Raw genomic sequence first — 9,747 nt, 5'->3', positions numbered from 1 at the left:
CTATACCCTTCCTTTCCCACTAGCCACTACTCCATAAACACACACTCCTGATATTCTGAAGCAAATTTGGAGATTCGCTTCATCTCCTGTCTGCAGCATTTCTGAGGCCTCTGTTGGCTATAAGTAAAATCCTTCAACAAATCTCGTTTGGGTACATAAGTTTTGTGTGGAGGATCTATCCTTTTCCCTTTCTTAGTAAGGAGACTGATTTACTACAAAATCACTCACTAGGAGGAGCATTTGCTGCCAACTGTAGGAATTTTAAAAGGAAAGAGAACTTGAGAAATTCATTGTTTCCTTAAAAAAATACAAACTCAGAGAAATAGCATGAATTCATCAACAAAAATAAACATGCATAAGAATAAAGAATATACAGTGGAATAGATTCTGAACTTGCATCAGGGCACAGACTTATGATCCCCTAAGCACTGGTCCTGTTTCATGTGCCTAAGGCCAACTGAGAGCAAGAGGGAAGATTCACTTAATCAATGATCTACCCTGACATATAAGAGTATTAGCAGAGATGGTAAAGATACCCGGAAGATTCCTCCATCCTCTCTTTGTTTCTGCCTCAGCTTTCTGTCTCTCTCTGTGTCCTCTATCTCTGTCTCTGTCTTTGTATCTCTATCTGTTTCTTTCTCTCTGTCTCTTGTCTCTCTCTGTCTCTGTCTGTCTCTGACTCTGTATCTCTGTCTCTCTGTCTTTCTCTCTGTCCTTCCCTCTGTCTGTCTGTCTCTTATTTCCCTGTCTCTCTCTGTCTCTGTCTCCCCCTCTGTCTCTGTCTCTCTGTCTCTCTCTTTCTTTCCCCCTCCCCCTTTCTCTGCTCCCTTCTCCCTATCTCTCCCAACCAGCAGCATCTAATCAGAGGGCCAATCCCACTGCTAATCATTTCCCACCTAGGCTGGTTTGTCCCTCCTTAGGCAGCATGGTGGCCCTTATAAATTCACCACACTGATGTCAGACAGTACAGATACCCAATCTGCTTTAGACCCACAGCAGCTCAGAATTCCCAAACTCAGAACTCACCAGACTCAGGATCGATCCCTAGTAGCAAGCATTACAGGCATGCACTAAACACATAGCAGGATCCCCATTTGTAAGAAAATTCATATTAGTCAGGACTGATCACAACACAAGTCCTTCTAAAGCCAATCATCTACAGAAAAAAAGATGAACTCCTTCCATCTCGTGTGCCCTGTTTGACTGAAGTGACTCTGGCCCTGTCAGGTTAGCTCTTTGATAAATTAAACTTAAAAGAAGGAAGAATGAAATCTAATACTGCCAGGTCTTTTGTTCTCCACCTGTCTCTTCCTGTCATAGAAGATTGGTAGCCTTGAAGTATTCACATGTTTGTCAAAATCCTTGTAGTATTGCTTGAGTAATTGCTTTCAAATAAGCTTATGTTGAAAAACACTGGGAGAGGGGGAGAATAGAGTACACTGGTATCTTTAACAGACCATACAGGGAATCTCTGCTGAAATATATGAGGCATATACTGTATCCAAAGACTTATAATTTGAATGGATAGAAAAGCATGTGTGTATGGGGGGAGGTGAGGGTGGGTGGTAGGGGATGGAGTATAGGGTTGCTAAGGGAAAGGAGGGAGTAGGACAAGGACAGGGAAATAAATATGATTCTCATTTTAAAGCAATGAGTAAACTTTCATTACAAAGTAAGATAAACATGATAAAGAAAAATAATGAAATGAACAAAGGGGAATTTACAGAATTGCTATACATTTAGAAACTATTAATATTATTAATAAAATGTTAGTGGCACTCTGAAAATGTTATGGGTTCATTTATGAAATGGAATGTTTTTTTTTTTTACTAAAGTAGACAACAAGACCTTTTAAAACTTCAATTATGCTTTCTCTTTTTTTAGTCATTGAATTGTCTATCAGTTTCATGCTTGACATGGCCAAAGAAGTGGTCATCAAGAGGCCAGTGTACAGATTATGAGCCTCTCCATGCTTGGCTGGGTTGGTCTCTGAGACATCACTTATCTCCAACACCAAGTAAGAGAAGCCCAATCTATTTTGACCACATGGCAGCTGTTCACATGTACATAGCACTTTAAGGTTCATGGACCACTTTTTGCACATTATTTCTTTTGTTCCTCACCATAACCCTATAAGATAAGTGCTATTTTGTCATCATTTCCATTTGTAAGAATAGGACATAGACTCAGAGAGGTTAAATGAATGTCCAGGCTCATGGAGATGGAATTTGAACCTAGGTCCCCCCAAACCAAGTCCAGAGCTTGGGACCCTGTGCTATGCTGACTCTAAAAAGATGTGTGATAGCCTTGGTATCAATAATTCAAGTCTTGATTCCTGTCATCACAAGATTAATACTTGTAAGATACCTTAGAGATGACATTTGTGCCCTCATTTTATAACTGAGACAATAGAGAGAAATTAATCCATGCAAAGTAGTAAGGGACACAGCGAGGATTAGAATCCAGGTCTTGTGATTCCAAATCTTGTGCACTTTCTTGCCCCGTTGAAGTGCTGCACTTTATTAACTGTTGCTTTCTTGGCAAGTCAGTAAATCGCTTAAATATTCCCAGTCCTTAGTTTCCTCAGGTATAAAATAGGAATATTAATGCTTCATGCACCTGACAGGATGGTCAGCAAGAATGATGGTGCCTTCAATAGATGGGGGGAAAAGGGAAAGGAAAGGATAGAGGAAGGAAAGAACAAAAGGAGAGAGATAGAAAGGGAAGAAGAAACATGCATTTGTTGTTCTTGAGTCTTGTCTGACTCTTTGTGACCCTATTTAGGGTTTTATTGGCAGAGATACTGGAATGGTTTGCCATTTCCTTCTCCAGCTCATTGATAGATGAGGAAAGTGAGGCAAACAAGCTTAAATGACTTACCCAGGGTCACATGGCTAGTAAGTGTCTAAGACTGGATTTGAACTCAGGTCTTCCTGACTCCAAGCCCATTGCTCTATCCACTGTGCCACCTAGCTGACCCAAATTATAGGTCCCACCAAGATGCATTTATTAAACATTTGCTATGGCATACTGTAGCAGCAAGCACCCCAAGCATCCTCAGGGTTTACAGCTACCACAGGTTCTTGGATCTGCTTTGTTAAAGGAAAGCAACTCAAAATGGGTTAACAAGCTTACTTTAATCAGTCAGACATATATCGTTTACCTTGTTCAGGAGAAAAGGTCAGCACCCTGAACCTCAAAGTATACAGGCATAATTATCAAGACAGAAACATCAAGTAGACAGATTTCCAAACTGTCCAACCATTACATCCATACCCAGTCAACATCTGGGTTTCCACATTCTGGGTTTTTCAAAGCCGGGGGACTCTCAACAACGGCTTCCCAGAATTCAGATCAAATCACAGAACACTTCTCAAAGTGAGTCCCAAAACAAAGCTACACATATTGACCCACTGGCCAATCAAAAAGTATCTACTAAAAAACAAGCCTCCCTCCCCAGGCTTCTGGTGCACTTTAGCCTAGGGGCAGGGAAGATCTTTAAAATTTACATTCGCATTACATATACAAACACAAGAAGAAAAAAAAAGTGACCCATGCCCTCAAGAAGCTTACATTCCAATGGAAAACAATATATAAAAACGTAGCAGAAAAGGGTAGAGAGGAGGTATGCTGGAGGTGTGGTGGTAAAGTCCAGAGAATGAGGGATGAATAGCTAGTCTGGAACCTTCCCCAAAAATGGAGATTCTGGGAAGAATTCACCAATGGGAGAAGGAAGAAGAGGCATAGTGGGGAAGGCCCAAGAATGGTGATTTGGAAGATCAGACAGGAGGTGTGTAGGGCACTTTGTAATCTTTGAAGTGCTCTACTCCTATAAAGGAGTTCTAGCAGGCAGCAGCTCACTTCATTCTAAAATTGAGCCCTTTCCACAGAAGCCCCTGATTGGTTGGACTCCTTGCTTACCAGGAATAAGCAGAGGCTTTGCCTGCTGGACCCCCAGGCATTTTCAGTTGATGCTTTGTTGATTCCAATATATGTCAGTCGCTGTTGCTGTTGTTTTATGTATTTTCATTCATTATTATTCTTGGGTACTTGTGCCTGGGGGTAATTTGGTCACAAGGGGAAGAATTTTATAAAGGGAATCAACCAATGCCATGAAGGCTCCTAAGTTCTCTTTTAAATATGATGTGAGGGTCTGCAAAACTCAGGCCATTTTCCAAGGCTGAGTGAATACTGATAACAGCTTTATCCAATTTATAAGGCAATAGGAGGAAATAATCAAGTGTGATGGAATTGGATAAATATTCTTGCAACAGAACAATTATGTAACATAATATAATTACAGTGCAGCAATCCAGGGTCCTGGCAGTACTATGCCTTTTTCTTTTATAAATCAATAATAATCTAGAATTATGATGCTTGTGGGCCTCAGGAGTAACTAAAATAAACCCTGAGTTACTAGAGTAAAATCTTATACAAGATACAAATAGGTAGAGTTAGGTAATGCATATTTATCTATGAGGCAAGAGGCAGAATAGTATACCATGCAACTCTGCCTCATTGAAATCCAATGCACCTACAAGTCAAGACATCACTACATGCGATGCCATTGGTCCTTTTTGAAAATGAACGACCAACAACAATTTTACAATATTATATAATACTGTTGATGAAGCTGACATAATAGCTAACATTTACTTTACACTCTAAGATCATCAAAGAACTCTACATACAGAATACATTTTTTAACAATTCATGGGCAGGTCAAGACATCCTCCTATGATGTCTCTGGTCCTCTTTAAAAACAACGGATGAACAACAAGTATACTGCCAGGGTCATGGGCCTAAGGGAAGGACATGGCTGATAGCATACAAAGTGCTTACTCTGGACTTACTAGAGGCCTTTTTCCAGTGCTATAAAATCTAACCTGTAGGTCCAAGAAGGAATCATGAAGGAATTCTTGTCAGGTCATAGCTTTAATGGCATAGCAAAATAAGCAGAGGTTAAGGCATACTTAGCCTATGATCATGCCCACACATTAGTTCAAGATGAGATCAGGGAATATAAAACCACCAGAAAAGGCCAAATTGCTGAGAAGTTACATAGCTGAACAGCCTATAATCACTATACCTCATCTCCTGATCTGGGACTGACCTCTTGGCCTATCTCTACTCCTGCAATGCTTTCTTCTCTCCTGCTTGGATTATGACACTCTAATGAAACCCTTGTGTCAACCAGGCTTTGAGGAATTTGCCTGGATACTAATTCAGACCCTAACACTCTCCCCTAGGCAAGGATTGCCTATCCCTCACTACAATTCTTGACCTAATCATCAGTATGTTGGCCCTCTGCTTTGGTAGGTTATGACAATGCCATTATGAAGAAAACTCCCAAGTACAGAGAGATAGAGCTAACATTAAAGATAACCAGAAAGGAGTTAGAATCCTTAGCTGGGTTTTGTAGATAATTCAAGGGGGAGATGGGGAACTCATGGACAGAGAAAACACACTGCAGTTTATTTGCATCAAAGCCCAGAGAGCTCAGCTGGTTCAGTACCATGGTCAGTGATCCACCTACTGCCAAACACATGATACTAGCAGAATCATTCATTGAACAGAAACTTAATTTCCTGTCATCCTGTACTCCTTTTACTGACCTCATCCCACTCCCTCCCACATATACTGAAATGCACAAAACTCCACAATACCCCTGAATCTCCGAGGAACACTCAAATTCCATCCCCTTGGCAGTTTTCCAGGAGCCAAGTGCCTGAATGAAAGCAGTAAATTGTCTTCTGTCCCATAGATTTTGTGAAAGTAAATGAAAATAATATTGGCACAGGGAAATCTCTAGCTGACAGAAGTTTGAGGAAAGTCTAGGTGCTGAAGCCGACATGCATATGGTCAGGATTAAACTTAGCACTGGCCCCTGTCACCCTTAACTACATAACAAACTAACCTACTCTCTTATCTACCTCAATTCCTTTTCTGCTCTCTAGCATTGAATGCTTGCGATCTGAAACTCAGACTTGGATGTAAAATATAGTACATTTCCTGCAACACATCAAACACACACACACACACACACATCTTATAATTTCTGGTTTTGACCCTGACCCTAATCGTAGTCCTTTACAACCAAAGCAATTAGGAAAGGAAATGGTGATCACTAGGAGCAAGCATGGGTTCATTGAGATCACATTATGATAAATTAACCTCATTTCCTTTATTATTTGCCTTCTTACTGTTCCTCAGACACAACACTCATCTCCTTACCCCTTATTTTTTCACTAGCTACTAGCTGCTCCTTAGTGAATATAGTGAATAGTGGGCTGGGCTTAGATTCAGAAAACCTCAGTTTCCTTTAGACACTTACTAGTTGTGTGATTTTGGATAAGTCACTTAACCCTATTTGCCTCAGTTCATGATCTGAAGAAGGAAATGACAAACCAGTATCTTTGCTAAGAAAAATCCCAAAAATGGGGTCATGAAAAATTGGACACTACTGAAAAACTACAGAACAACATGGACCAGGTAGTATGTTTAATGTTGGTAATACAAAGAAAGGCAAAAAAAAAAAAAAAACATGTCCTCAAGGAGCTCATGGTCTAATGGGGAGATAATATGCAAACAACTATGTACAAACAAGATACATACAAGATTGATTAGAGATTATCTAATAGGGAAATCTAGCATCAGAGACTGATAAAGGCCTCCTGTACACATGGTTGGATTTGAGATGAGTTTTGAAGGAAGTCAGGGGATTGGGTGGGGGTAAGGAGCTGGGAATGAGGTAGATGTGAAAAGGGTGAACATTCTAGGCATGGGAGTGGGGAGATGCACAACTGGTAAAAAAAAAAATGCCTGGAGTTTGGAGTTGGAGTCATGTATGAGGAATAGAAAGAAGGCCAGTGTTGTGGGATCATAGAGTACAGGAAAGGGAGTCAACTCTTAAGAAGACTGGAAATATAGGAAGAGGGAAGATTGCAAAGGGCTTTAAATATCAACAATGGTATTTTTATTTGATCCTGGAGGTAATAAGGATCCACTGAGGCTTATTGAGTAGGGGGTTATATGGTCAGACTTACACTTTAAGATAATCACTTTAGTAGTGTGCTCTATCCTTCAACCTAGGAGCCTAATTTAATCAACTTGGGTAAACCAGAGAATTATGGAGGGGGTGTGCTTTTTAGCTCCATCTACTGACATATTCTGAGCCATTCTGCTTTTTGTTTCCGCATATGCCAGGCTATATATGTACAGAGTGGGAAGTGATTCTCTCCCTACTGTGTAAATAGGCATTGGGGAACCCAAGTGTTTCTATAAACCCATGCTCACCACTGGGGTAGAAGAATCAGACTCATTATCCTTGAACAAAGGTCTAAAATATCGCAGCATACAATAGTCTAACTAAGGCAATTTGGACCATTAAAAACAGAATACTGAAGTCTTTTTTTTCAAGGGTTTCTGCAATGAAGAAGCCATCTGTGAAGCCCTGGGTAGTGATTCAAGTATTAACCAGACGTTCCAGCTGCTGGAAGGAGATAGACTTTGCTTAGTGATGACAGTGGTAAGACTTCTGGTTGAATGCATGCATACACACACATTTGTTCACACTCACAATAAGTGAAACCTTCACTTGTAGCACAAAGCACACCTTTAAACAACTGGCTAAATTTTCAGTTAACATAGAAGAGAAAGAAATGGGTCTCTCACTGTTGGCTGCTAATGACTGTGATATTTTACCTCCCATATGAGAAAAGAAAGGAAAGATAACGGGAACAAATAATCCGCTTAGTTTCTCTCCAGAACTGGCCATGTCCAAATAAATCCAAAAGTAAGCCTGAATTTACATGACACCAGGAAACAGAAGGTTATATTAACAGAAGACTTAACCACATGGGCTGAATGTTATGCCTGGATGTGTGCAGTGGTAGAAGAGAAGGTTGCTTTCTAGTGTTAAAAAGGGAGGGGGAAAATGGGATTGGAAATTTTATGATTGGCTTGCAATTATTTTATTTTTAAAATATTTTTTAAAATTTAAAATATTTAATTTTATACATTTATGTCCTTTACACTTGGAACCAGGCTTATTTAGGATAGGGAAGAAATAACAGAAAAAGCTAGGTGGTTCATTGGATAGAGTTCTGAATTTGGAGTCATGAAAATAAGAGTTCAAAACCTGCCTCAGATACTCATTTTGTGTGATGACCCTGAGTAAGTAATTTAGCCTCTCTTGGCCTCAGTTTCCTGATCTGTAAAATGATTATACTAATAGAACTTACCTCCCAGAGGTAACAAGGGGATAAAATGAGATAACATAGGTGAAGCATTTTGAAAATCTTAAAGCACAATATATATGCTAGTGAGGATAACACTGACGATGACAACAATGATGATGATGATGATGATGATGATGATGACAGTGATGACGAAGATGATGATGATGATGACTATGACAATGATGTATACATGGTTAAGTGACTTACCCAGCGTAACACAGCTAGTAAATCTCTGAGGCCAGATTTAAACTCCAGTCTTCCTGACTCCAGGCCCAGCACTCTATCCATTGCACCATGTAGCTGTTCCATTCTATCCACTACAAAATCCAAATATAAAAGACAACTAGCAGATTTCATTATATACTTATGAGGTTTCACAGCTCAGTCACCAAAATTCTTATTCAAAACCACAGTTCTCAGCAAGTCAGCAAAATTATAAGCTTGGATCTGAAATTCAACCCAGCAAATGTTCCTAGTGAGATGACTCAGTATCTTAAAATCTTTCCTAGAAAACCAGACAAAGATTGGCATCCAACCTCAAATATCCTACCCTTATTCAGAGACAGAAAAGATTCCATTGGTATGGACCAGGTACCAGTGAAAGAAATGGAGAAAAGCTAGGGAAAGCTCCTACTCTTATAGCCCAAACTAGTATCTGAATCTACTTGAGGTTTCTAAAAATATATAATAAAAATAATATCTCATATTTATACAGAGCTTTAAGATTTACAAGGGGCAGTTAGTTGGCACAGTATACATAGTGCCAGGCCTGGAATCAGAAAAACTCATCTGCCTGAGTAGAAATCCAGTTTCATACACTTATTAGCTGTATGACCTTGGGCAAGTCACTTAACCCTGTTTGCCTCTGTTTCCTTACCTATAAAATGAACTGGAGAAGGAAATGACAAGCTACCCTGGCATCTTTGCCAAGAACACCCCAAAGGGGTCACAAAGAGTTGGATGTGACTAAAATGACCGAATGACAACAAATTTTGCAAAATGCTTTACAAATATTATCTCATTTTATCCTCATAATTTCTCTGTGAAGTAGGTGCTATTATTATTCTCATTTTAAAGATGAAAAAACTATAGATAAGAGAGGGGTTAGATAACTTGCCCATTGTCACAGACAAGTAAGTATTTGAGGCAGAATTTGAATTCAGGTCTTCCTGACTCAAAGACCAACACCATGCTACTTACCTTAATGACTGCCACAATTATTATTCTATTAATACAGAATATTAATTATTATCAGATAATTTGCCCCCATCCTATCTCCCCCTGACCTCTTTTTCCAGTGCAATACTCTCTCACCCCTTAATTTTTTTTATATCATCCCATTAAAGTCAACTTATATCTGCATTCTTTTTATGTTCCTTCTAACTGCCCTAATAGTGATAGAGTTCTTAAGAGTTACAAGTATTATCTTGCCATATAGGAATGTAAACAGTTTAATCTTATTGAACCCCTTATGTTTTCTCTTTCTGATTTACCTTGTTATGCTTCT

The sequence above is a fragment of the Petaurus breviceps genome, unplaced genomic scaffold (assembly GCF_028583685.1).
Source record: "Petaurus breviceps papuanus isolate PSGF00001 unplaced genomic scaffold, PetGlider_PUasm1.0 90784, whole genome shotgun sequence".
NCBI lineage: Eukaryota > Metazoa > Chordata > Mammalia > Diprotodontia > Petauridae > Petaurus > Petaurus breviceps.
This window is presented reverse-complemented; position numbering follows the sequence as displayed.